Source organism: Symsagittifera roscoffensis, chromosome 1 (genome assembly GCF_963678635.1).
Source record: "Symsagittifera roscoffensis chromosome 1, txSymRosc1.1, whole genome shotgun sequence".
Taxonomy (NCBI): Eukaryota; Metazoa; Xenacoelomorpha; order Acoela; family Convolutidae; genus Symsagittifera; species Symsagittifera roscoffensis.
Window position 1 is genome coordinate 75,399,154 of NC_087062.1, and position 22,536 is coordinate 75,421,689.

General features: G+C 41.7%; 1 protein-coding gene and 35 non-coding genes across 36 annotated transcripts in view; all 36 read right to left on the reverse strand.

Annotated features, from left to right (window-relative positions):
• Positions 1-22,536, reverse strand: part of LOC134839865 (low-density lipoprotein receptor-related protein 2-like) — a 213,029-nt gene that overhangs the window by 32,084 nt on the left and 158,409 nt on the right. The window lies entirely within an intron of this gene.
• Trnas-aga (transfer RNA serine (anticodon AGA)) lies at positions 7,001-7,082 on the reverse strand. The gene has a single exon. It is a non-coding gene; the product is annotated as a tRNA-Ser (tRNA).
• Positions 7,285-7,366, reverse strand: Trnas-aga (transfer RNA serine (anticodon AGA)). The gene has a single exon. It is a non-coding gene; the product is annotated as a tRNA-Ser (tRNA).
• On the reverse strand, positions 7,569-7,650 carry Trnas-aga (transfer RNA serine (anticodon AGA)). Its single transcript has one exon. It is a non-coding gene; the product is annotated as a tRNA-Ser (tRNA).
• Positions 7,858-7,939, reverse strand: Trnas-aga (transfer RNA serine (anticodon AGA)). The gene has a single exon. It is a non-coding gene; the product is annotated as a tRNA-Ser (tRNA).
• Trnas-aga (transfer RNA serine (anticodon AGA)) lies at positions 8,720-8,801 on the reverse strand. The gene has a single exon. It is a non-coding gene; the product is annotated as a tRNA-Ser (tRNA).
• Trnas-aga (transfer RNA serine (anticodon AGA)) lies at positions 9,289-9,370 on the reverse strand. The gene has a single exon. It is a non-coding gene; the product is annotated as a tRNA-Ser (tRNA).
• Trnas-aga (transfer RNA serine (anticodon AGA)) lies at positions 9,571-9,652 on the reverse strand. Its single transcript has one exon. It is a non-coding gene; the product is annotated as a tRNA-Ser (tRNA).
• Positions 9,709-9,790, reverse strand: Trnas-aga (transfer RNA serine (anticodon AGA)). The gene has a single exon. It is a non-coding gene; the product is annotated as a tRNA-Ser (tRNA).
• Trnas-aga (transfer RNA serine (anticodon AGA)) lies at positions 9,996-10,077 on the reverse strand. The gene has a single exon. It is a non-coding gene; the product is annotated as a tRNA-Ser (tRNA).
• On the reverse strand, positions 10,579-10,660 carry Trnas-aga (transfer RNA serine (anticodon AGA)). Its single transcript has one exon. It is a non-coding gene; the product is annotated as a tRNA-Ser (tRNA).
• Trnas-aga (transfer RNA serine (anticodon AGA)) lies at positions 10,871-10,952 on the reverse strand. Its single transcript has one exon. It is a non-coding gene; the product is annotated as a tRNA-Ser (tRNA).
• Positions 11,161-11,242, reverse strand: Trnas-aga (transfer RNA serine (anticodon AGA)). The gene has a single exon. It is a non-coding gene; the product is annotated as a tRNA-Ser (tRNA).
• Positions 11,454-11,535, reverse strand: Trnas-aga (transfer RNA serine (anticodon AGA)). Its single transcript has one exon. It is a non-coding gene; the product is annotated as a tRNA-Ser (tRNA).
• Trnas-aga (transfer RNA serine (anticodon AGA)) lies at positions 14,837-14,918 on the reverse strand. Its single transcript has one exon. It is a non-coding gene; the product is annotated as a tRNA-Ser (tRNA).
• On the reverse strand, positions 15,413-15,494 carry Trnas-aga (transfer RNA serine (anticodon AGA)). Its single transcript has one exon. It is a non-coding gene; the product is annotated as a tRNA-Ser (tRNA).
• On the reverse strand, positions 15,990-16,071 carry Trnas-aga (transfer RNA serine (anticodon AGA)). The gene has a single exon. It is a non-coding gene; the product is annotated as a tRNA-Ser (tRNA).
• Positions 16,274-16,355, reverse strand: Trnas-aga (transfer RNA serine (anticodon AGA)). Its single transcript has one exon. It is a non-coding gene; the product is annotated as a tRNA-Ser (tRNA).
• Positions 16,561-16,642, reverse strand: Trnas-aga (transfer RNA serine (anticodon AGA)). Its single transcript has one exon. It is a non-coding gene; the product is annotated as a tRNA-Ser (tRNA).
• On the reverse strand, positions 17,136-17,217 carry Trnas-aga (transfer RNA serine (anticodon AGA)). The gene has a single exon. It is a non-coding gene; the product is annotated as a tRNA-Ser (tRNA).
• Positions 17,421-17,502, reverse strand: Trnas-aga (transfer RNA serine (anticodon AGA)). Its single transcript has one exon. It is a non-coding gene; the product is annotated as a tRNA-Ser (tRNA).
• Trnat-agu (transfer RNA threonine (anticodon AGU)) lies at positions 17,707-17,788 on the reverse strand. Its single transcript has one exon. It is a non-coding gene; the product is annotated as a tRNA-Thr (tRNA).
• Trnas-aga (transfer RNA serine (anticodon AGA)) lies at positions 18,280-18,358 on the reverse strand. The gene has a single exon. It is a non-coding gene; the product is annotated as a tRNA-Ser (tRNA).
• Positions 18,854-18,935, reverse strand: Trnas-aga (transfer RNA serine (anticodon AGA)). Its single transcript has one exon. It is a non-coding gene; the product is annotated as a tRNA-Ser (tRNA).
• Positions 19,139-19,220, reverse strand: Trnas-aga (transfer RNA serine (anticodon AGA)). Its single transcript has one exon. It is a non-coding gene; the product is annotated as a tRNA-Ser (tRNA).
• Trnat-agu (transfer RNA threonine (anticodon AGU)) lies at positions 19,425-19,506 on the reverse strand. Its single transcript has one exon. It is a non-coding gene; the product is annotated as a tRNA-Thr (tRNA).
• On the reverse strand, positions 19,710-19,791 carry Trnas-aga (transfer RNA serine (anticodon AGA)). Its single transcript has one exon. It is a non-coding gene; the product is annotated as a tRNA-Ser (tRNA).
• On the reverse strand, positions 19,998-20,084 carry Trnas-aga (transfer RNA serine (anticodon AGA)). The gene has a single exon. It is a non-coding gene; the product is annotated as a tRNA-Ser (tRNA).
• Trnas-aga (transfer RNA serine (anticodon AGA)) lies at positions 20,286-20,367 on the reverse strand. Its single transcript has one exon. It is a non-coding gene; the product is annotated as a tRNA-Ser (tRNA).
• Positions 20,575-20,656, reverse strand: Trnas-aga (transfer RNA serine (anticodon AGA)). The gene has a single exon. It is a non-coding gene; the product is annotated as a tRNA-Ser (tRNA).
• Positions 20,860-20,941, reverse strand: Trnas-aga (transfer RNA serine (anticodon AGA)). The gene has a single exon. It is a non-coding gene; the product is annotated as a tRNA-Ser (tRNA).
• Positions 21,149-21,227, reverse strand: Trnas-aga (transfer RNA serine (anticodon AGA)). Its single transcript has one exon. It is a non-coding gene; the product is annotated as a tRNA-Ser (tRNA).
• Positions 21,434-21,515, reverse strand: Trnas-aga (transfer RNA serine (anticodon AGA)). The gene has a single exon. It is a non-coding gene; the product is annotated as a tRNA-Ser (tRNA).
• On the reverse strand, positions 21,723-21,809 carry Trnas-aga (transfer RNA serine (anticodon AGA)). Its single transcript has one exon. It is a non-coding gene; the product is annotated as a tRNA-Ser (tRNA).
• Trnas-aga (transfer RNA serine (anticodon AGA)) lies at positions 22,011-22,097 on the reverse strand. Its single transcript has one exon. It is a non-coding gene; the product is annotated as a tRNA-Ser (tRNA).
• Trnas-aga (transfer RNA serine (anticodon AGA)) lies at positions 22,299-22,380 on the reverse strand. The gene has a single exon. It is a non-coding gene; the product is annotated as a tRNA-Ser (tRNA).

Genomic DNA, 22,536 nt, shown 5'->3' on the forward strand with positions numbered 1-22,536 from the left:
GATTGGGGGAAGTGCCAATGAGACGAACCATCCAACCACGACGAAGATTAGGACCTGTCAATCCGATCACGGAGACGACCAGCACCTCGAGATCGGAGACAAGATCAGAGACGACGAGTACCAGCAGAGAGGAGCGACGTCCAGACAGGAGCTCTTTGATGTGGTCGAGGCCCATACCTTCTCCGTGGCATACATACAAACAAGATCAGATGAAAATAAACCCTCAGACAGTGATCTTTGCAGCAGATGCCATGAGGATGTTGAATGGAGCGAGATTGTCTGTCAACGGACTGTATTCAATAACAGGCGTGGACTGGTTGATAGCCGCTGGCATAAACTTCAGCTCTACAACCGCCTTGAGATTTGCCGACTTAGAGAGACTGCCCTCAAACAATACAATGGGCCCAGTAAATGCAAGACCATTGCAGGATGTGAAGCTGAATCACGATGAGGTAAATAGAGAAGAAAGAACCGAAAGATTCCTGGTGCAAAAGCTTACTCGGCAGGAGATTACGTATGGGTAATTCAGAACGTTATACCACCGAAAGGAACAAAAAAGCTCCTAAAAAGTGGAGGGGACCCTTCATGATTACGGAAGTGCACCACGAGGGACACTTTTGTAAACTGAGTACTGGCCGAGCCGCTCACTACGAGAACATTAAGCCAAACAACCCATCGACAGAAGACTGGTGTATACCTGCAGACATGGAAGAGGGGGATTATCTGATGATGGATCCTGTTTGTGAGGTCAATGAGAAAGGCACCAGGGGAAAGAACGATGGAAATGAGATCGTAGAGGAAGAATCAAGTCCACCACTGTACCTGGATCCCAACGAGGTGATTGAAGCAGATGAAGAAACCTTACCCTACGCGAAGGAGGACTGGCAAGACCCCGAACAAATGGAGGTCCCCAAGAATTTGGAACCAGATCTTCCGTTTAAGAAATAGACTCGACAGAGTGACAGGACAAGACTTGAGGCAAAATACAATCCTTACGGAGAAGACTTCGTAGTAGACAGAATGGATCTGAAGAAGATAGTGAAAGAAGTAGTGGGTCTGGAAGAAATAACTGTGTCTTAGGATATCGACATAGTCGACAATCACGATGAGGAGTGGGTCGATGACCGGTCCAAGCCCGAAGTGCAACTCGACGACGAGCAACAGCAATCCTATGAACAGGACATGACGAATCTGCGTGTCTTGGAATGGCTGAAAGAAATGACGTCGGACCCATTGGAGACCAGAGTCACGATTCAAGATGTAGATAAGAGTAGTTGAGTCATATTTTAACTTGCCAAATGAATACTCAAGTAGCATCATATTGACAGATAGCGATTTCATACTCACAAATAGAACATGTGCGATAGCGATCACAGCAGACATGAGTTTTAGGACAGCGTTAGCAGCAGATTTTAAGAGAGAATATAAAAATATAGAATTCCTTTGGAAGCAAAGACCAGGAATAGGAGGCGTAGCAGCTTTGCCTCCGGCGGCGTCACAGATACCGGGAAAGTACTTATGCTTCTTTGTGACGAGGGCCACGGAGAAGCGGCACGTGGACCCGGAAAACCTAGTCTTGTCCTTGACGAGATTGAGAGACTTCCTTGTGGAAAGGCAAGTAAAGGAGCTCTCGCTTCCAGTGTACGATCCGAACAGAGGACGACTGCATCCACGAGAGCTGTATGCACTGATACACGTAATCTTCTCTGATACTAACTTACAAGTATAATTACATAAAAAGTATTATTTAAGTATAGGCTGAGTTTAGGTTGCATGCAGGAAGGCGTCACACTAAATGTGTGTTATATTATGTCATGTATTATGTTTTTAAGACCCTGGGTAAGAAGGAATAAGTGACCATGAATAACCGAATGACGATCTTAGGAAGAGATCCAAAATTTGGACTGTCCATTCTTAGGTCGAATTCTAAAATTTAAAAAAACTGATTTTAATAAATTTTAGGATCAAAATCTTCTTATCCAACTGTTATAAAAAATTTTTAAGACAAAAATTAATGTAAAGATGACAAATGTGATATTCGTGACCTCTTTTCTAGATCCTGATTGATCGTTTAATTATTCACTTGATTTCAATTCATCAAACTGACAATAGAATCGAATTTGAAGGAACATGGACAACATCAACTTGAACGAATTGATGGACCTGACAGAGGCATATGTGGGACCGATGGTAGATGCGATCGATCGTCGGCTGATGAATCGAGACTTCGCTCTGGAGGACCCAGAGGTAGTCATGTTGCTGGCCGCCTTAATAAACATCTTGGGGCATGATAACCGTGAGGACGGCCCCACGGAAGTCTTATTGATGGCAGCATATGGAAAAAGACGAGTACTAGACCACCCGAACATGAGAGTGATGAGGTGGAGAAACGGGGCTCTCTCAGGAAGTGACTTGGCGAACGAGCCTGGATTGGGAAGCGGGAGGACCTACCAACCAGGTCAGATGCCTTTATTACCAAGCCTAGGCCTGGATTGAGGAGGATGCATCAGGAAATGAACAGCGAGGCTGCCTCGTCTAGTTCATAACTGAGAGCAGCTGTGCCACCAAAGAGGTCGAGAGTAGAGGAAGAGGTTCAGACAAACGAAACTATGCAAGAGCTTAATGGGGACGATAGAAGAATTGGAGAAGACCAGAAGGGAGCTGGACGAAATGACCAAAACCATGCTCAGTACAGAAGAAGATAGAGACATGTGGAAGAGACTGCTTGAAGATTGCAACAAGAAACAGGGTGAAGAATAAGAGCGCTTGGGGCGAGAGTACAAAGAGCGATCGGAGCGGCTGGCGTTGACGACAGCTGTGGAAAAAGTGATACCTACAAGGAATATTCCTCGTGGGCAGTCCCAGATGGAACTTTTGACGATTGGTCGAATGACAATCCCGGACCCGAGTGACACCCTAGGTGACCCAGTCGTGAGCAAACAGTGAGAAAAAATAAACAGCTGGACGATTGGTCGCTAATAGGAATGCGACAGGTTCCGGGGTGACTGCACCCTATGGAACAATCGATGATGCGGGCAGAGTACAACTCTCCCAAGAGACGAAGACGAGAACGGGAGTTAGTGATACAACGTTACCAACAAAGAACTCTAAGGTCACAGACAGGAAAATACTAGAAATGCCGATGAAGAAAGTGTCCCGAGTGATTGACGTGCAGAAAAACAACCAGTTGAAGTATAGCTTCACAGGAGTTCCGGATATGGATCCGAGAGCCTGCTTCAATCGATCCACTTGGAGTACAGCAAAAAACCTGCAGCAACCGCCACTTGGAACATCACATCTGATACTGGGTGACAGCTTGGTGAGAGTGCTCTAGAACTTGAGGACCTCCTGGATCACTACAGTGATGGCCTTTGCAGGTGCAACGATAGCCCAGGTATTTCGGATGATGGACCTGATGAACCCAGGGAGAATCCCTAACATAATGATCCTAATAGGGACGAACAATGTATCAAGAGGCTCAGATGAGGGAGAGGCACAATGGCAGCCGATGATGGTGTGCCTATTTACTACTCTCTGGTAGAAATTCAAGTGCGCGGTACTGACCGTCTGCACCGTACCCATGAGTACAAAAACGTTGACAGCGACAGAAAGAAGACATAATGAAGGAGTCATCAGGTGGAACAACATCCTGAGGAACCTGGCGAGTCGGAATGCTGGACGGGTAATCCTTATCGACAGTGAACACGAGCTTAGAGCTATGGATCAGGCCATACTAACCACCGATTGGATCCTCTTTGATAGCATTGAAGGACAAGCCTGGTTGAACCGAGTCTTTCAGGAGCGACTAGATGAAATTGAAGCCGAGCTCTTTGACACGGGAGTGCTGAAGAAGGAAGAAACCACGAATGAACCGGGAACCTTTGTGCCCCCTATTTTAGAAACACGTTTGGGAACGGTCGCAGCCGTAACCTACAGGCGGCGAAGCTCTAGCGAGCCAGGACGAAGGACAGATGAACAACCTTTGCGCCCCCTAACTTGGAAACACGTTTGGGAACGGTCCCAGCCGTAACCTACAGGCCGCAAAGCTCTAGCGAGCCAGGACAAAGGACAGATGTACAAGATCGATTGGGGGAAGTGCCAATGAGACGAACCATCCAACCACGACGAAGATTAGGACCTGTCAATCCGATCACGGAGACGACCAGCACCTCGAGATCGGAGACAAGATCAGAGACGACGAGTACCAGCAGAGAGGAGCGACGTCCAGACAGGAGCTCTTTGATGTGGTCGAGGCCCATACCTTCTCCGTGGCATACATACAAACAAGATCAGATGAAATTAAAACCTCAGACAGTGATCTTTGCAGCAGATGCCATGAGGATGTTGAATGGAGCGAGATTGTCTGTCAACGGACTGTATTCAATAACAGGCGTGGACTGGTTGATAGCCGCTGGCATAAATTTCAGCTCTACAACCGCCTTGAGATTTGCCGACTAAGAGAGACTGCCCTCAAACAATACAATGGGCCCAGTAAATGCAAGACCATTGCAGGATGTGAAGCTGAATCACGATGAGGTAAATAGAGAAGAAAGAACCGAAAGATTCCTGACGACGAGGGCACCAATAAGACAACATGTAAAAAAGTTCAGACAGATAAAAGCACCCCCAGGTCATGTAAAAAAGATCGTACCCGAAACAAGTGAGTCAAGAAGGTGATGTTCAGAGATACGGTGGATTGAAGGCGATCAAGAAAGATGAGACCATCTTTGCTGCGTGTGACAAAGCAGAAAAGAGGAAGGCAGAGATTATGATAGTCACAAGCTCAGACTTCGTGTATACCTCCAAGTCTTTGTTTTGGCTTGTTATAATGTTGGCAGCGGTCGATCTGGACCTAATGCAGTCTGTGTCGATGGCAATCGGGGTACAACGAGAGACAGAACTGAACCATCGTATTTGCTGGCCTGAAGGACCATCTGCACAGTAGGGGTTTGCTGAGCAGACTCAGAGAGCCTACGACAGCCGAAGGCGCTGTATGGCCAGCTATAAAGGATATCCTCAAATCAATGGGTGAAGTAGTAGGCACCCTGAAAGAAGGTGCCTTAACCAAGATAACACCGAGAGCCGTGTTTGCACTGTCTCCGGGATATGCACATCTCCCGGACGGACTGAAGTTTGTATTTGCGATGTTGGCTTTGCTCTCGGAAGGGAGATATGATGTGATCATATCTGCCCCAAATCGCGGAAAAGAGATGGAGAACCTAAGACCACTTAGGGCGGAATTGCCTGCGGTGTGGTCTGACAGCTCGAACGCGATGCGAGGATTTAAGATTCATTCACTACGAATGTTAGTGTTAGGCGAAGTACTGGGGTTGGAATTGTCCAACTTCAGTTGACAACTCAAACTGAAGCCAGGAATTGACAATGACCATCGAGTAATCGTAGTATTGTCAAATGATTTAGGGTTTCGAGGGATGGAAGTAAAGGAGGAAGAAGAGAGAACAAAAAACTACAAGGAGACGAGAGCTCACTTGGAAGCGATGGTTTTGAGAACGAAACCAGAGGCTAACCAGTGGCTGCACTTGACCCCTCGAGTAGCAGCATTGGGCGCGGATGCTTTCGAGCGAGGCCCCGTGATGATCAGGAAAGTCCATGCTTACCTAGTGAAGGAGGTAAACCTGACCAAAAATGCTGAAGAGAAGTCAGCCGAGTTCGTAAATAGAGTGTGCGAAACTACCCTGGAAGCTTTCTGGACACAGAATGTTAGGGGAGAAGAAGGCTTTGACCGGACCGACAGCATGCTGGAAGGGTTAGGAGCCGGATCGACAGCGTCCTTCTTGGCGAAAATTTACCCCTCGCTTTCTCGATATCTGATAAAAGAATTCCTTCATATCGATCGTTGAATTACTAGCCCTGTTCCTGACGTTTGGAGCAGACAACTTTGTGAAAGAACCAGCGATACTGCTCACCAGCGATAACGCATGGAATCTTGGGATGATGATGAATTTGACACGCTATCCGGAGCCGATGAGAGAGAACGCGAGGAAATTCGACGTGAAGCGATCTACGGATTCCTGGAACAAGATAAGAGATACAGTACCTCATGCAGCAGAATCGCTTTGGAACAGGAGAGGATGAAACGATTCAGAGGGAGGAACACGTGCGACGTCATGTTGGGGGCATGCCCCTGCTAACTGATCTGAGCTTAGCTATGAGGACCGATCCCTTAGCATTGATCAGAGCAGCCACGGAGTTCGTGGCGGTCATATATGGACCTACAGTCACGTTTGCGTTCCCTGGTGTTAAGGTGGAAGCATACAGGAGGTCGGTGCTCGAAACAAATCTGAGAAAAAACATTCTCTACTGACCCATCTAAAAAACTCATCTCAATACTCGAAACAAATCTGAGAAAAAACATTCTCTACTGACCCATCTAAAAAACTGCCACTCTTGCTTGTACGAATCGCAGACAGCAGGATTCGAATCTGCGCGTGATGCTCACATCTGATTTCTCGTCAGACGCCTTAACCACTCGGCCATGGCTGTTCCGCATGATGGAAAAATCTCAAAAAAAAGGTACTGTATTTCATGGTAAATGCAAATGTCAAGTTTAAAATTTTGATTCAACGCGACATCTTTTTTTTTCAAAAATCAGATCCAAAAACCGCAAAAACTCAATACTCGAAACAAATCTGATAAAAAACATACTCTACTAACCCATCGAAAAAAACTCCACCTCTTGCAAGTGCGTATCGCATCCAGCAGGATTCTAACCTCCGCGTGATGATCACAACTGATTTCTAGTCGGACGCCTTAACCACTCGTCCATGGCTGCTCCGAATGACGGAAAATTTTCGAAAAATAGGTACTGTATTTCAAGGTAAATGCATATATCAATTTTAAAATTTTGATTCAACGCGACATCTTTTTTTTTTCAAAAATCAGATACAAAAACCTCAATAACTCAATATTCGAAAAAAATCTGAGAAAAAACATACTCTACTTACCCATCTGAAAAACTCGCCCTCTTGCTAGTGCGTATCGCAGCCAGCAGGATTCGAACCTGCGCGTGAAGATCACATCTGATTTCTAGTCAGACGCCTTAACCACTCGGCCATGGCTGCTACGAAGGATGGAAAAACTCTCAAAAAAGGTACTCTATTTCAAGGTAAAAGCATATGTCAATTTTAAAAATTTGATTCAACGCGACATCTTTTTTTTCAAAAATCAGATACAAAAACCGCAATAACTTAATACTCGATACAAATCTGAGAAAAAATACTCTATTGACCCATCTAAAAAAATGCCCCTGTTGCTTGTACGAATCGCAGCCAGCAGGATTCGAACCTGCGCGTGAAGATCACATCTGATTTCTAGTCAGACGCCTTAACCACTCGGCCATGGCTGCTACGAAGGATTGAAAAACTCTCAAAAAAGGTACTCTATTTCAAGGTAAAAGCATATGTCAATTTTAAAAATTTGATTGAACGCGACATCTTTTTTTTCAAAAATCAGATACAAAAACCGCAATAACTTAATACTCGATACAAATCTGAGAAAAAATACTCTATTGACCCATCTAAAAAAATGCCCCTGTTACTTGTACGAATCGCAGCCAGTAGGATTCGAACCTGAGCGTGAAGATCACATCTGATATCTAGTCAGACGCCTTAACCACTCGGCCATGGCTGCTCCAAATGATTAGAAATCTCAAAGAAATAGGAATTGTATTTCAAGGTAAATGTAAATGTTTTTTTTTAAATCGTAATAATTCAACTAGACATCTTTTTTTTCAAAAAACAGATATCAAAAACCGCAAAAACTCAATATTTGAAACAAATCTGAGAAAAAAAACTCTATTGACCCATCTAAAAAACTGCCGCTCTTGCTCGTACGAATTGCAGCCAGCAGAATTCGAATCTGCGCGTGAAGATCACATCTGATTTCTAGTCAGACGACTTAACCACTCGGCCATGGCTGCTCCGAATGATGGAAAAATCTCAAAAAATAGGTACTGTATTTCAAGGTAAAAGCATATGTCAATTTTAAAATTTTGATTCAACGCGACATCTTTCTTCTTTCAAAAATCAGATACAAAAACCGCAATAACTCAATACTCGAAACAAATCTGAGAAAAAACATTCTCAACTGACCCATCTAAAAAACTGCCACTCTTGCTTGTACGAATCGCAGACAGCAGGATTCGAACTGCGCGTGATGCTCACATCTGATTTCTCGTCAGACGCCTTAACCACTCGGCCATGGCTGTTCGGCATGATGGAAAAATCTCATAGAAAAGGTACTGTATTTCATGGTAAATGCATATGTCAATTTTAAAATTTTGATTCAACGCGACATCTTTTTTTTTTAAAAATCAGATACAAAAACCGCAAAAACTCAATACTCGAAACAAATCTGATAAAAACATACTCTACTGACCCATCTAAAAACACCACCTCTTGCTAGTGCGTATCGCAGCCAGCAGGATTCGAACCTGCGCGTGATGATCACAACTGCTTTCTAGTCGGACATCTTAACCACTCGGCCATGGCTGCTCCGAACGATGGGAAATTTTCGAAAAATAGGTACTGTATTTCAAGGTAAATGCATATGTCAATTTTAAAATTTTGATTCAACGCGACATCTTTTTTTTTCAAAAATCAGATACAAAAACCGCAATAACTCAATATTCGAAAAAAATCTGAGAAAAAACATACTCTACTTACCCATCTGAAAAACTCGCCCTCTTGCTAGTGCGTACCGCAGCCAGCAGGATTCGAACCTGCGCGTGATGATCACATGTAATTTCTAGTCAGACGCCTTAACCACTCGGCCATGGCTGATCCGAATGATGCAAAATTTCAAAAAATAGGTACTGTATTTCAAGCAAATGCATGTCAATTTTAAAAATTTGATTCAACGCGACATCTTTTTTTCAAAAATCAGATACAAAAACCGCAAAAACTCAATACTCGAAACAAATCTGATAAAAACATACTCTACTGACCCATCTAAAAACACCACCTCTTGCTAGTGCGTATCGCAGCCAGCAGGATTCGAACCTGCGCGTGATGATCACAACTGCTTTCTAGTCGGACATCTTAACCACTCGGCCATGGCTGCTCCGAATGATGGGAAATTTTCGAAAAATAGGTACTGTATTTCAAGGTAAATGCATATGTCAATTTTAAAATTTTGATTCAACGCGACATCTTTTTTTTTTCAAAAATCAGATACAAAAACCGCAATAACTCAATATTCGAAAAAAATCTGAGAAAAAACATACTCTACTTACCCATCTGAAAAACTCGCCCTCTTGCTAGTGCGTACCGCAGCCAGCAGGATTCGAACCTGCGCGTGATGATCACATGTAATTTCTAGTCAGACGCCTTAACCACTCGGCCATGGCTGATCCGAATGATGCAAAATTTCAAAAAATAGGTACTGTATTTCAAGCAAATGCATGTCAATTTTAAAAATTTGATTCAACGCGACATCTTTTTTTCAAAAATCAGATACAAAAACCGCAATAACTTAATACTCGAAACAAATCTGAGAAAAAACATACTCTACTGACCCATCTGAAAAACTCCTCCTCTTGCTAGTGCGTATCGCAGCCAGCAGCATTCAAACCTGCGCGTGATGATCACATCTGATTTCTAGTCAGACGCCTTAACCACTCGGCCATGGCTGCTCCGAATGATTACAAATCTCAACAAAATAGGAATTGTATTTCAAGGTAAAAGGTATCGCAGCCAGCAGGATTCGAACCTGCGCGTGAAGATCACAACTGATTTCTAGTCAGACGCCTTAACCACTCGGCCATGGCTGCTACGAAGGATGGAAAAAATCTCAAAAAAGTTACTCTATTTCAAGGTAAAAGCATATGTCAATTTTAAAATTTTGTTTCAACACGACATCTTTTTTTTTCAAAAATCAGATACAAAAACCGCAATAACTCAATACTCGAAACAAATCTGAGAAAGAACATACTCTACTGACCCATCTGAAAAACTCCCCCTCTTGCTAGTGTGTATCGCAGCCAGCAGGATTCAAACCTGCGCGTGATGATCACATCTGATTTCTAGTCAGACGCCTTAACCACTCGGGCATGGCTGCTCCGAATTATGAAAATCTCAACAAAATAGGAATTGTATTTCAAGGTAAAAGGTATATGTTTTTTTAAAAAAATTATTCAACTCGACATCTTTTTTTTTCTTCAAAAAACAGATAGCAAAAACCGCAATAACTCGATATTCGAAGCAAATCTGAGAAAAAAAATACTTTTTTGAGCCTTCTAAAAACCTGCCCCTCTTGCTAGTACGAATCGCAGCAGCAGGATTCGAACCTTCGCATGAAGGTCACATCTGATTTCTAGTCAGACGCCTTAACCACTCGGCCATGGCTGTTCCGAATGATTACAAATCTCAAAGAAATAGGAATTGTATTTCAAGGTAAATGTATATGTTTTTTTTTTAAATTATAATAATTCAACTCGACATCTTTTTTTTTCAAAAAAAAACATACCAATAACCGCAAAAACTCAATATTCGAAACAAATCTGACACAAAAATACTCTATTGACCCATCTAAAAAACTCCCCCTCTTGCTAGTACGAATCGCAGCCAGCAGGATACGAAACTGCGCGTGAAGATCACATCTGATTTCTAGTCAGACGACTTAACCACTCGGCCATGGCTGCTCCGAATGATTACAAATCTCAAAGAAATAGGAATTGTATTTCAAGGTAAATGTATATGTTTTTTTTTTAAATTATAATAATTCAACTCGACATCTTTTTTTTTCAAAAAACACATACCAATAACCGCAAAAACTCAATATTCGAAACAAATCTGAGAAAAAAATACTCTATTGACCCATCTAAAAAACAGCTCCTCTTGCCTGTACGAATCGCAGCCAGCAGGATTCGAACCTGCGCGTGAAGATCACATCTGATTTCTAGTCAGACGTCTTAACCACTCGGCCATGGCTGCTCCGAATGATTAAAAATCTCAAAGAAATAGGAATTGTATTTCATGGTAAATGTATATATATTTTTTCAAACCATAATAATTCAACTCGCCATCTTTTTTTTTCAAAAAACACATACCAATAACCGCAAAAACTCAATATTCAAAACAAATCTGAGAAAAAAATACTCTATTGACCATCTAAAAAACTCCCCCTCTTGCTAGTACGAATCGCAGCCAGCAGGATACGAAACTGCGCGTGAAGATCACATCTGATTTCTAGTCAGACGACTTAACCACTCGGCCATGGCTGCTCCGAACAATTACAAATCTCAAAGAAATAGGAATTGTATTTCAAGGTAAATGTATATGTTTTTTTTAAAATCATAATAATTCAACTCGACATCTTTTTTTTCTTCAAAAAACACATATCAATAACCGCAAAAACTCAATATTCGAAACAAATCTGAGAAAAAAATACTCTATTGAACCATCTTAAAAACAGCTCCTCTTGCTTGTACAAATCGCAGCCAGCAGGATTCGAACCTGCGCGTGAAGATCACATCTGATTTCTAGTCAGACGCCTTAACCACTCGGTCATGGCTGCTCCGAATGATTAAAAATCTCAAAGAAATAGGAATTGTATTTCAAGGTAAATGTATATGTTTTTTTTAACCGAGTCTTCCAGGAGAGACTAGATGAAATTGAAGTCGAGCTCTTTGACACGGGAGTGCTAAAGAAGGAAGAAACCACGAATGAGCCGGGAACCTTTGTGCCCCCTATTTTAGAAACACGTTTGGGAACGGTCCCAGCCGTAACCTACAGGCGACAAAGCTCTAGCGAGCCAGGACGAAGGACAGATGAACAACCTTTGCGCCCCCTAACTTGGAAACACGTTTGGGAACGGTCCCAGCCGTAACCTACAGGCCGCAAAGCTCTAGCGAGCCAGGACAAAGGACAGATGTACAAGATCGATTGGGGGAAGCGCCAATGAGACGAACCATCCAACCACGACGAAGATTAGGACCTGTCAATCCGATCACGGAGACGACCAGCACCTCGAGATCGGAGACAAGATCAGAGACGACGAGTACCAGCAGAGAGGAGCGACGTCCAGACAGGAGCTCTTTGATGTGGTCGAGGCCCATACCTTCTCCGTGGCATACATACAAACAAGATCAGATGAAATTAAACCCTCAGACAGTGATCTTTGCAGCAGATGCCATGAGGATGTTGAATGGAGCGAGATTGTCTGTCAACAGACTGTATTCAATAACAGGCGTGGACTGGTTGATAGCCGCTGGCATAAACTTCAGCTCTACAACCGCCTTGAGATTTGCCGACTTAGAGAGACTGCCCTCAAACAATACAATGGGCCCAGTAAATGCAAGACCATTGCAGGATGTGAAGCTGAATCACGATGAGGTAAATAGAGAAGAAAGAACCGAAAGATTCCTGACGACGAGGGCACCAATAAGACAACATGTAAAAAAAAAGTTCAGACAGATAAAAGCACCCCCAGGTCATGTAAAAAAAGATCGTACCCGAAACAAGTGAGTCAAGAAGGTGATGTTCAGAGATACGGTGGATTGAAGGCGATCAAGAAAGATGAGACCATCTTTGCTGCGTGTGACAAAGCAGAAAAGAGGAAGGCAGAGATTATGATAGTCACAAGCTCAGACTTCGTGTATACCTCCAAGTCTTTGTTTTGGCTTGTTATAATGTTTGCAGCGGTCGATCTGGACCTAATGCAGTCTGTGTCGATGGCAATCGGGGTACAACGAGAGACAGAACTGAACCATCGTATTTGCTGGCATGAAGGACCATCTGAACAGTAGGGGTTTGCTGAGCAGACTCAGAGAGCCTACGACAGCCGAAGGCGCTGTATGGCCAGCTATAAAGGATATCCTCAAATCAAAGGGTGAAGTAGTAGGCACCCTGAAAGAAGGTGCCTTAACCAAGATAACACCGTGAGCCGTGTTTGCACTGTCTCCGGGATATGCACATCTCCCGGACGGACTGAAGTTTGTATATGCGATGTTGGCTTTGCTCTCGGAAGGGAGATATGATGTGATCATATCTGCCCCAAATCGCGGAAAAGAGATGGAGAACCTAAGACCACTTAGGGCGGAATTGCCTGCGGTGTGGTCTGACAGCTCGAATGCGATGCGAGGATTTAAGATTCATTCACTACGAATGTTAGTGTTAGGCGAAGTACTGGGGTTGGAATTGTCCAACTTCAGTCGACAACTCAAACTGAAGCCAGGAATTGACAATGACCATCGAGTAATCGTAGTAATGTCAAATGATTTAGGGTTTCGAGGGATGGAAGTAAAGGAGGAAGAAGAGAGAACAAAAAACTACAAGGAGACGAGAGCTCACTTGGAAGCGATGGTTTTGAGAACGAAACCAGAGGCTAACCAGTGGCTGCACTTGACCCCTAGAGTAGCAGCATTGGGCGCGGATGCTTTCGAGCGAGGCCCAGTGATGATCAGGAAAGTCCATGCCTACCTAGTGAAGGAGGTAAACCTGACCAAAAATGCTGAAGAGAAGTCAGCCGAGTTCGTAAATAGAGTGTGCGAAACTACCCTGGAAGCTTTCTGGACACAGAATGTTAGGGGAGAAGAAGGCTTTGACCGGACTGACAGTATGCTGGAAGGGTTAGGAGCCGGATCGACAGCGTCCTTCTTGGCGAAAATTTACCCCTCGCTTTCTCGATATCTGATAAAAGAATTCCTTCATATCGATCGTTGAATTACTAGCCCTGTTCCTGACGTTTGGAGCAGACAACTTTGTGAAAGAACCAGCGATACTGCTCAACAGCGATAACGCATGGAATCTTGGGATGATGATGAATTTGACACGCTATCCGGAGCAGATGAGAGAGAACGCGAGGAAATTCGACGTGAAGCGATCTACGGATTCCTGGAACAAGATATGAGATTTGCTACATACTCTTATACAGTACCTCATGCAGCAGAATCGCTTTGGAACAGGAGAGGATGAAACGATTCAGAGGGAGGAAGACGTGCGACGTTATGTTGGGGGCATGCCCCTGCTAACTGATCTGAGCTTAGCTATGAGGACCGATCCCTTAGCATTGATCAGAGCAGCCACGGAGTTCGTGGCGGTCATATATGGACCTACAGTCACGTTTGCGTTCCCTGGTGTTAAGGTGGAAGCATACAGGAGGTCGGTGCTCGAAACAAATCTGAGAAAAAACATTCTCTACTGACCCATCTAAAAAACTCATCTCAATACTCGAAACAAATCTGAGAAAAAAACATTCTCTACTGACCCATCTAAAAAACTGCCACTCTTGCTTGTACGAATCGCAGACAGCAGGATTCGAATCTGCGCGTGATGCTCACATCTGGTTTCTCGTCAGACGCCTTAACCACTCGGCTATGGCTGTTCCGCATTATGGAAAAATCTCAAAAAAAAGGTACTGTATTTCATGGTAAATGCATATGTCAATTTTAAAATTTTGATTCAACGCGACATCTTTTTTTTCAAAAATCAGATCCAAAAACCGCAAAAACTCAATACTCGAAACAAATCTGATAAAAAACATACTCTACTGACCCATCTAAAAAACTCCACCTCTTGCTAGTGCGTATCGCATCCAGCAGGATTCGAACCTCCGCGTGATGATCACAACTGATTTCTAGTCGGACGCCTTAACCACTCGGCCATGGCTGCTCCGAATGATGCCAAATTTTCGAAAAATAGGTACTGTATTTCAAGGTAAATGCATATGTCAATTTTAAAATTTTGATTCAACGCGACATCTTTTTTTTTCAAAAATCAGATACAAAAACCGCAATAACTCAATATTCGAAACAAATCTGATAAAAAACATACTCTACTTACCCATCTGAAAAACTCGCCCTCTTGCTAGTGCGTATCGCAGCCAGCAGGATTCGAACCTGCGCGTGATGATCACATCTGATTTCTAGTCAGTCGCCTTAACCACTCGGCCATGGCTGTTCCGCATGATGGAAAAATCTCAAAAAAAAGGTACTGTATTTCATGGTAAATGCATATGTCAGTTTTAAAATTTTGATTCAACGCGACATCTTTTTTTTCAAAAATCAGATCCAAAAACCGCAAAAACTCAATACTCGAAACAAATCCGATAAAAAACATACTCTACTGACCCATCTAAAAAACTCCACCTCTTGCTAGTGCGTATCGCATCCAGCAGGATTCGAACCTCCGCGTGATGATCACAACTGATTTCTAGTCGGACGCCTTAACCACTCGGCCATGGCTGCTCCGAACGATGGAAAATTTTCGAAAAATAGGTACTGTATTTCAAGGTAAATGCATATGTCAATTTTAAAATTTTGATTCAACGCGACATCTTTTTTTTTTCAAAAATCAGATACAAAAACCGCAATAACTCAATATTCGAAACAAATCTGAGAAAAAACATACTCTACTTACCCATCTGAAAAACTCGCCCTCTTGCTAGTGCGTATCGCAGCCAGCAGGATTCGAACCTGCGCGTGATGATCACATCTGATTTCTAGTCAGTCGCCTTAACCACTCGGCCATGGCTGTTCCGCATGATGGAAAAATCTCAAAAAAAAGGTACTGTATTTCATGGTAAATGCATATGTCAATTTTAAAATTTTGATTCAACGCGACATCTTTTTTTTTCAAAAATCAGATCCAAAAACCGCAAAAACTCAATACTCGAAACAAATCTGATAAAAAACATACTCTACTGACCCATCTAAAAAACTCCACCTCTTGCTAGTGCGTATCGCATCCAGCAGGATTCATACCCCCGCGTGATGATCACAACTGATTTCTAGTCGGACGCCTTAACCACTCGGCCATGGCTGCTCCGAATGATGGAAAATTTTCGAAAAATAGGTACTGTATTTCAAGGTAAATGCATATGTCAATTTTAAAATTTGGATTCAACGCGACATCTTTTTTTTTTTAAAAATCAGATACAAAAACCGCAATAACTCAATATTCGAAACAAATCTGAGAAAAAACATACTCTACTTACCCATCTGAAAAACTCGCCCTCTTGCTAGTGCGTATCGCAGCCAGCAGGATTCGAACCTGCGCGTGATGATCACATCTGATTTCTAGTCAGACGCCTTAACCACTCGGCCATGGCTGATCCGAATGATGGAAAAATCTCAAAAAATAGGTACTGTATTCCAAGCAAATGCATACGTCATTTTTAAAAATTTGATTCAATGCGACATCTTTTTTTCAAAAATCAGATACAAAAACCGCAATAACTCAATACTCGAAACAAATCTGATAAAAAACATACTCTACTGACCCATCTAAAAACACCACCTCTTGCTAGTGCGTATCGCAGCCAGCAGGATTCGAACCTGCGCGTGATGATCACAACTGCTTTCTAGTCGGACACCTTAACCACTCGGCCATGACTGCTCCGAATGATGGAAAATTTTCGAAAAATAGGTACTGTACTTCAAGGTAAATGCATATGTCAATTTTAAAATTTTGATTCAACGCGACATCTTTTTTTTCAAAAATCAGATACAAAAACCGCAATAACTCAATATTCGAAACAAATCTGAAAAAAAACATACTCTACTTACCCATCTGAAAAACTCACCCTCTTGCTAGTGCGTATCGCAGCCAGCAGGATTCGAACCTGCGCGTGATGATCACATCTGATTTCTAGTCAGTCGCCTTAACCACTCGGCCATGGCTGTTCCGCATGATGGAAAAATCTCAAAAAAAAGGTACTGTATTTCATGGTAAATGCATATGTCAATTTTAAAATTTTGATTCAACGCGACATCTTTTTTTTCAAAAATCAGATCCAAAAACCGCAAAAACTCAATACTCGAAACAAATCTGATAAAAAACATACTCTACTGACCCATCTAAAAAACTCCACCTCTTGCTAGTGCGTATCGCATCCAGCAGGATTCGAACCTCCGCGTGATGATCACAACTGATTTCTAGTCGGACGCCTTAACCACTCGGCCATGGCTGCTCCGAATAATGGAAAATTTTCGAAAAATAGGTACTGTATTTCAAGGTAAATGCATATGTCAATTTTAAAATTTTGATTCAACGCGACATCTTTTTTTTTCAAAAATCAGATACAAAAACCGCAATAACTCAATATTCGAAACAAATCTGAGAAAAAACATACTCTACTTACCCATCTGAAAAACTCGCCCTCTTGCTAGTGCGTATCGCAGCCAGCAGGATCCGAACCTGCGCGTGATGATCACATCTGATTTCTAGTCAGACGCCTTAACCACTCGGCCATGGCTGATCCGAATGATGGAAAAATCTTAAAAAATAGGTACTGTATTCCAAGCAAATGCATACGTCATTTTTAAAAATTTGATTCAACGCGACATCTTTTTTTCAAAAATCAGATACAAAAACCGCAATAACTTAATACTCGAAACAAATCTGAGAAAAAACATGCTCTACTGACCCATCTAAAAAACTGCCCCTCTTGCTTGTACGAATCGCAGCCAGCAGGATTCGAACGTGCGCGTGAAGATCACATCTGATTTCTAGTCAGACGCCTTAACCACTCGGCCATGGCTGCTACGAAGGATGGAAAAAATCTCAAAAAAGGTACTCTATTTCAAGGTAAAAGCATATGTCAATTTTAAAAATTTGATTCAACGCGACATCTTTTTTTTCAAAAATCAGATACAAAAACCGCAATAACTTAATATTCGAAACAAATCTGAGAAAAAAAATACTCTATTGACCCATCTAAAAAAATGCCCCTGTTGCTAGTGCGTATCGCAGCCAGCAGGATTCGAACCTGCGCGTGATGATCACATCTGATTACTAGTCAGACGCCTTAACCACTCGGCCATGGCTGATCCGAATGATGGAAAAATCTCAAAAAATAGGTACTGTATTCCAAGCAAATGCATATGTCATTTTTAAAAATTTGATTCAACGCGACATCTTTTTTTCAAAAATCAGATACAAAAACCGCAATAACTTAATACTCGAAACAAATCTGAGAAAAAACATGCTCTACTGACCCATCTAAAAAACTGCCCCTCTTGCTTGTACGAATCGCAGCCAGCAGGATTATACCCTGCGCGTGAAGATCACATCTGATTTCTAGTCATACGACTTAACCACTCGGCCATGGCTGCTCCGATTGATGGAAAAATCTCAAAAAATAGGTACTGTATTTCAAGGTAAATGCATATGTCAATTTTAAAATTTTGATTCAACGCGACATCTTTTTTCTTTCAAAATCAGATACAAAAACCGCAATAACTCAATACTCGAAACAAATCTAAGAAAAAACATTCTCTACTGACCCATCTAAAAAACTGCCACTCTTGCTTGTACGAATCGCAGACAGCAGGATTCGAACCTGCGCGTGATGATCACATCTGATTTCTAGTCAGTCGCCTTAACCACTCGGCCATGGCTGTTCCGCATGATGGAAAAATCTCAAAAAAAAGGTACTGTATTTCATGGTAAATGCATATGTCAATTTTAAAATTTTGATTCAACGCGACATCTTTTTTTCAAAAATCAGATCCAAAAACCGCAAAAACTCAATACTCGAAACAAATCTGATAAAAAACATACTCTACTGACCCATCTAAAAAACTCCACCTCTTGCTAGTGCGTATCGCATCCAGCAGGATTCGAACCTCCGCGTGATGATCACAACTGATTTCTAGTCGGACGCCTTAACCACTCGGCCATGGCTGCTCCGAATGATGGAAAATTTTCGAAAAATAGGTACTGTATTTCAAGGTAAATGCATATGTCAATTTTAAAATTTTGATTCAACGCGACATCTTTTTTTTTCAAAAATCAGATACAAAAACCGCAATAACTCAATATTCGAAACAAATCTGAGAAAAAACATACTCTACTTACCCATCTGAAAAACTCGACCTCTTGCTAGTGCGTATCGCAGCCAGCAGGATTCGAACCTGCGCGTGATGATCACATCTGATTTCTAGTCAGACGCCTTAACCACTCGGCCATGGCTGATCCGAATGATGGAAAAATCTCAAAAAATAGGTACTGTATTCCAAGCAAATGCATACGTCATTTTTAAAAATTTGATTCAACGCGACATCTTTTTTTCAAAAATCAGATACAAAAACCGCAATAACTTAATACTCGAAACAAATCTGAGAAAAAACATGCTCTACTGACCAATCTAAAAAACTGCCCCTCTTGCTTGTACGAATCGCAGCCAGCAGGATTCGAACCTGCGCGTGAAGATCACATCTGATTTCTAGTCAGACGCCTTAACCACTCGGCCATGGCTGCTAAGAAGGATGGAAAAAATCTCAAAAAGGGTACTCTATTTCAAGGTAAAAGCATATGTCAATTTTAAAAATTTGATTCAACGCGACATCTTTTTTTTCAAAAATCAGATACAAAAACCGCAATAACTTAATATTCGAAACAAATCTGAGAAAAAAAATACCCTATTGACCCATCTAAAAAAATGCCCCTGTTGCTAGTGCGTATCGCAGCCAGCAGGATTCGAACCTGCGCGTGATGATCACATCTGATTACTCGTCAGACGCCTTAACCACTCGGCCATGGCTGATCCGAATGATGGAAAAATCTCAAAAAATAGGTACTGTATTCCAAGCAAATGCATATGTCATTTTTAAAAATTTGATTCAACGCGACATCTATTTTTCAAAAATCAGATACAAAAACCGCAATAACTTAATACTCGAAACAAATCTGAGAAAAAACATGCTCTACTGACCCATCTAAAAAACTGCCCCTCTTGCTTGTACGAATCGCAGCCAGCAGGATTCGAACCTGCGCGTGAAGATCACATCTGATTTCTAGTCAGACGACTTAACCACTCGGCCATGGCTGCTCCGAATGATGGAAAAATCTCAAAAAATAGGTACTGTATTTCAAGGTAAATGCATATGTCAATTTTAAAATTTTGATTCAACGCGACATCTTTTTTCTTTCAAAAATCAGATACAAAACCGCAATAACTCAATACTCGAAACAAATCTAAGAAAAAACATTCTCTACTGACCCATCTAAAAAACTGCCACTCTTGCTTGTACGAATCGCAGACAGCAAGATTCGAACCTGCGCGTGATGCTCACATCTGATTTCTCGTCAGACGCCTTAACCACTCGGCCATGGCTGTTCTGCATGATGGAAAAATCCCAAAAAAAGGTACTGTATTTCATGGTAAATGTATATGTCAATTTTAAAATTTTGATTCAACGCGACATCTCTTTTTTTTCAAAAATCAGATACAAAAACCGCAAAAACTCAATACTCGAAACAAATCTGATAAAAAACATACTCTACTGACCCATCTAAAAAACTCCACCTCTTGCTAATGCGTATCGCAGCCAGCAGGATTCGAACCTGCGCGTGATGATCACAACTGATTTCTAGTCGGACGCCTTAACCACTCGGCCATGGCTGCTCCGAATGATCGAAAGTTTTCGAAAAATAGGTACTGTATTTCAAGGTAAATGCATATGTCAATTTTAAAATTTTGATTCAACGCGACATCTTTTTTTTTTCAAAAATCAGATACAAAAACCGCAATAACTCAATATTCGAAAAAAATCTGAGAAAAACTTACTCTACTTGCCCCGTCTGAAAAACTCGCCCTCTTGCTAGTGCGTATCGCAGCCAGCAGGATTCGAACCTGCGCGTGATGATCACATGTGATTTCTAGTCAGAAGCCTTAGCCACTCAGCCATGGCTGATCCGAATGATGCAAAAATCTCAAAAAATAGGTACTGTATTTCAAGCAAATGCATATGTCAATTTTAAAAATTTGATTCAACGCGACATGTTTTTTTCAAAAATCAGATACAAAAACCGCAATAACTTAATACTCGAAACAAATCTGAGAAAAAACATACTCTACTGACCCATCTAAGAAACTGCACCTCTTGCTTGTACGAATCGCAGCCAGCAGGATTCGAACCTGCGCGTGAAGATCACATCTGATTTCTAGTCAGACGACTTAACCACTCGGCCATGGCTGCTCCGAATGATGGAAAAATCTCAAAAAATAGGTACTGTATTTCAAGGTAACTGCATATGTCAATTTTAAAATTTTGATTCAACGCGACATTTTTTTTCTTTCAAAAATCAGATACAAAAACCGCAATAACTCAATACTCGAAACAAATCTAAGAAAAAACATTCTCTACTGACCCATCTAAAAAACTGCCACTCTTGCTTGTACGAATCGCAGACAGCAGGATTCGAACCTGCGCGTGATGCTCACATCTGATTTCTCGTCAGACGCCTTAGCCACTCAGCCATGGCTGATCCGAATGATGCAAAAATCTCAAAAAATAGGTACTGTATTTCAAGCAAATGCATATGTCAATTTTAAAAATTTGATTCAACGCGACATGTTTTTTTCAAAAATCAGATACAAAAACCGCAATAACTTAATACTCGAAACAAATCTGAGAAAAAACATACTCTACTGACCCATCTAAGAAACTGCACCTCTTGCTTGTACGAATCGCAGCCAGCAGGATTCGAACCTGCGCGTGAAGATCACATCTGATTTCTAGTCAGACGACTTAACCACTCGGCCATGGCTGCTCCGAATGATGGAAAAATCTCAAAAAATAGGTACTGTATTTCAAGGTAACTGCATATGTCAATTTTAAAATTTTGATTCAACGCGACATCTTTTTTCTTTCAAAAATCAGATACAAAAACCGCAATAACTCAATACTCGAAACAAATCTAAGAAAAAACATTCTCTACTGACCCATCTAAAAAACTGCCACTCTTGCTTGTACGAATCGCAGACAGCAGGATTCAAACCTGCGCGTGATGCTCACATCTGATTTCTCGTCAGACGCCTTAACCACTCGGCCATGGCTGTTCTGCATGATGGAAAAATCTCAAAAAAAGGTATTGTATTTCATGGTAAATGTATATGTCAATTTTAAAATTTTGATTCAACGCGACATCTTTTTTCTTTCAAAAATCAGATACAAAAACCGCAATAACTCAATACTCGAAACAAATCTAAGAAAAAACATTCTCTACTGACCCATCTAAAAAACTGCCACTCTTGCTTGTACGAATCGCAGACAGCAGGATTCGAACCTGCGCGTGATGCTCACATCTGATTTCTCGTCAGACGCCTTAACCACTCGGCCATGGCTGTTCTGCATGATGGAAAAATCTCAAAAAAAGGTATTGTATTTCATGGTAAATGTATATGTCAATTTTAAAATTTTGATTCAACGCGACATCTTTTTTTTTTCAAAAATCAGATACAAAAACCGCAAAAATTCAATACTCGAAACAAATCTGATAAAAAACATACTCTACTGACCCATCTAAAAAACTCCACCTCTTGCTAATGCGTATCGCAGCCAGCAGGATTCGAACCTGCGCGTGATGATCACAACTGATTTCTAGTCGGACGCCTTAACCACTCGGCCATGGCTGCTCCGAATGATGGAAAGTTTTCGAAAAATAGGTACTGTATTTCAAGGTAAATGCATATGTCAATTTTAAAATTTTGATTCAACGCGACATCTTTTTTTTTCAAAAATCAGATACAAAAACCGCAATAACTCAATATTCGAAAAAAAATCTGAGAAAA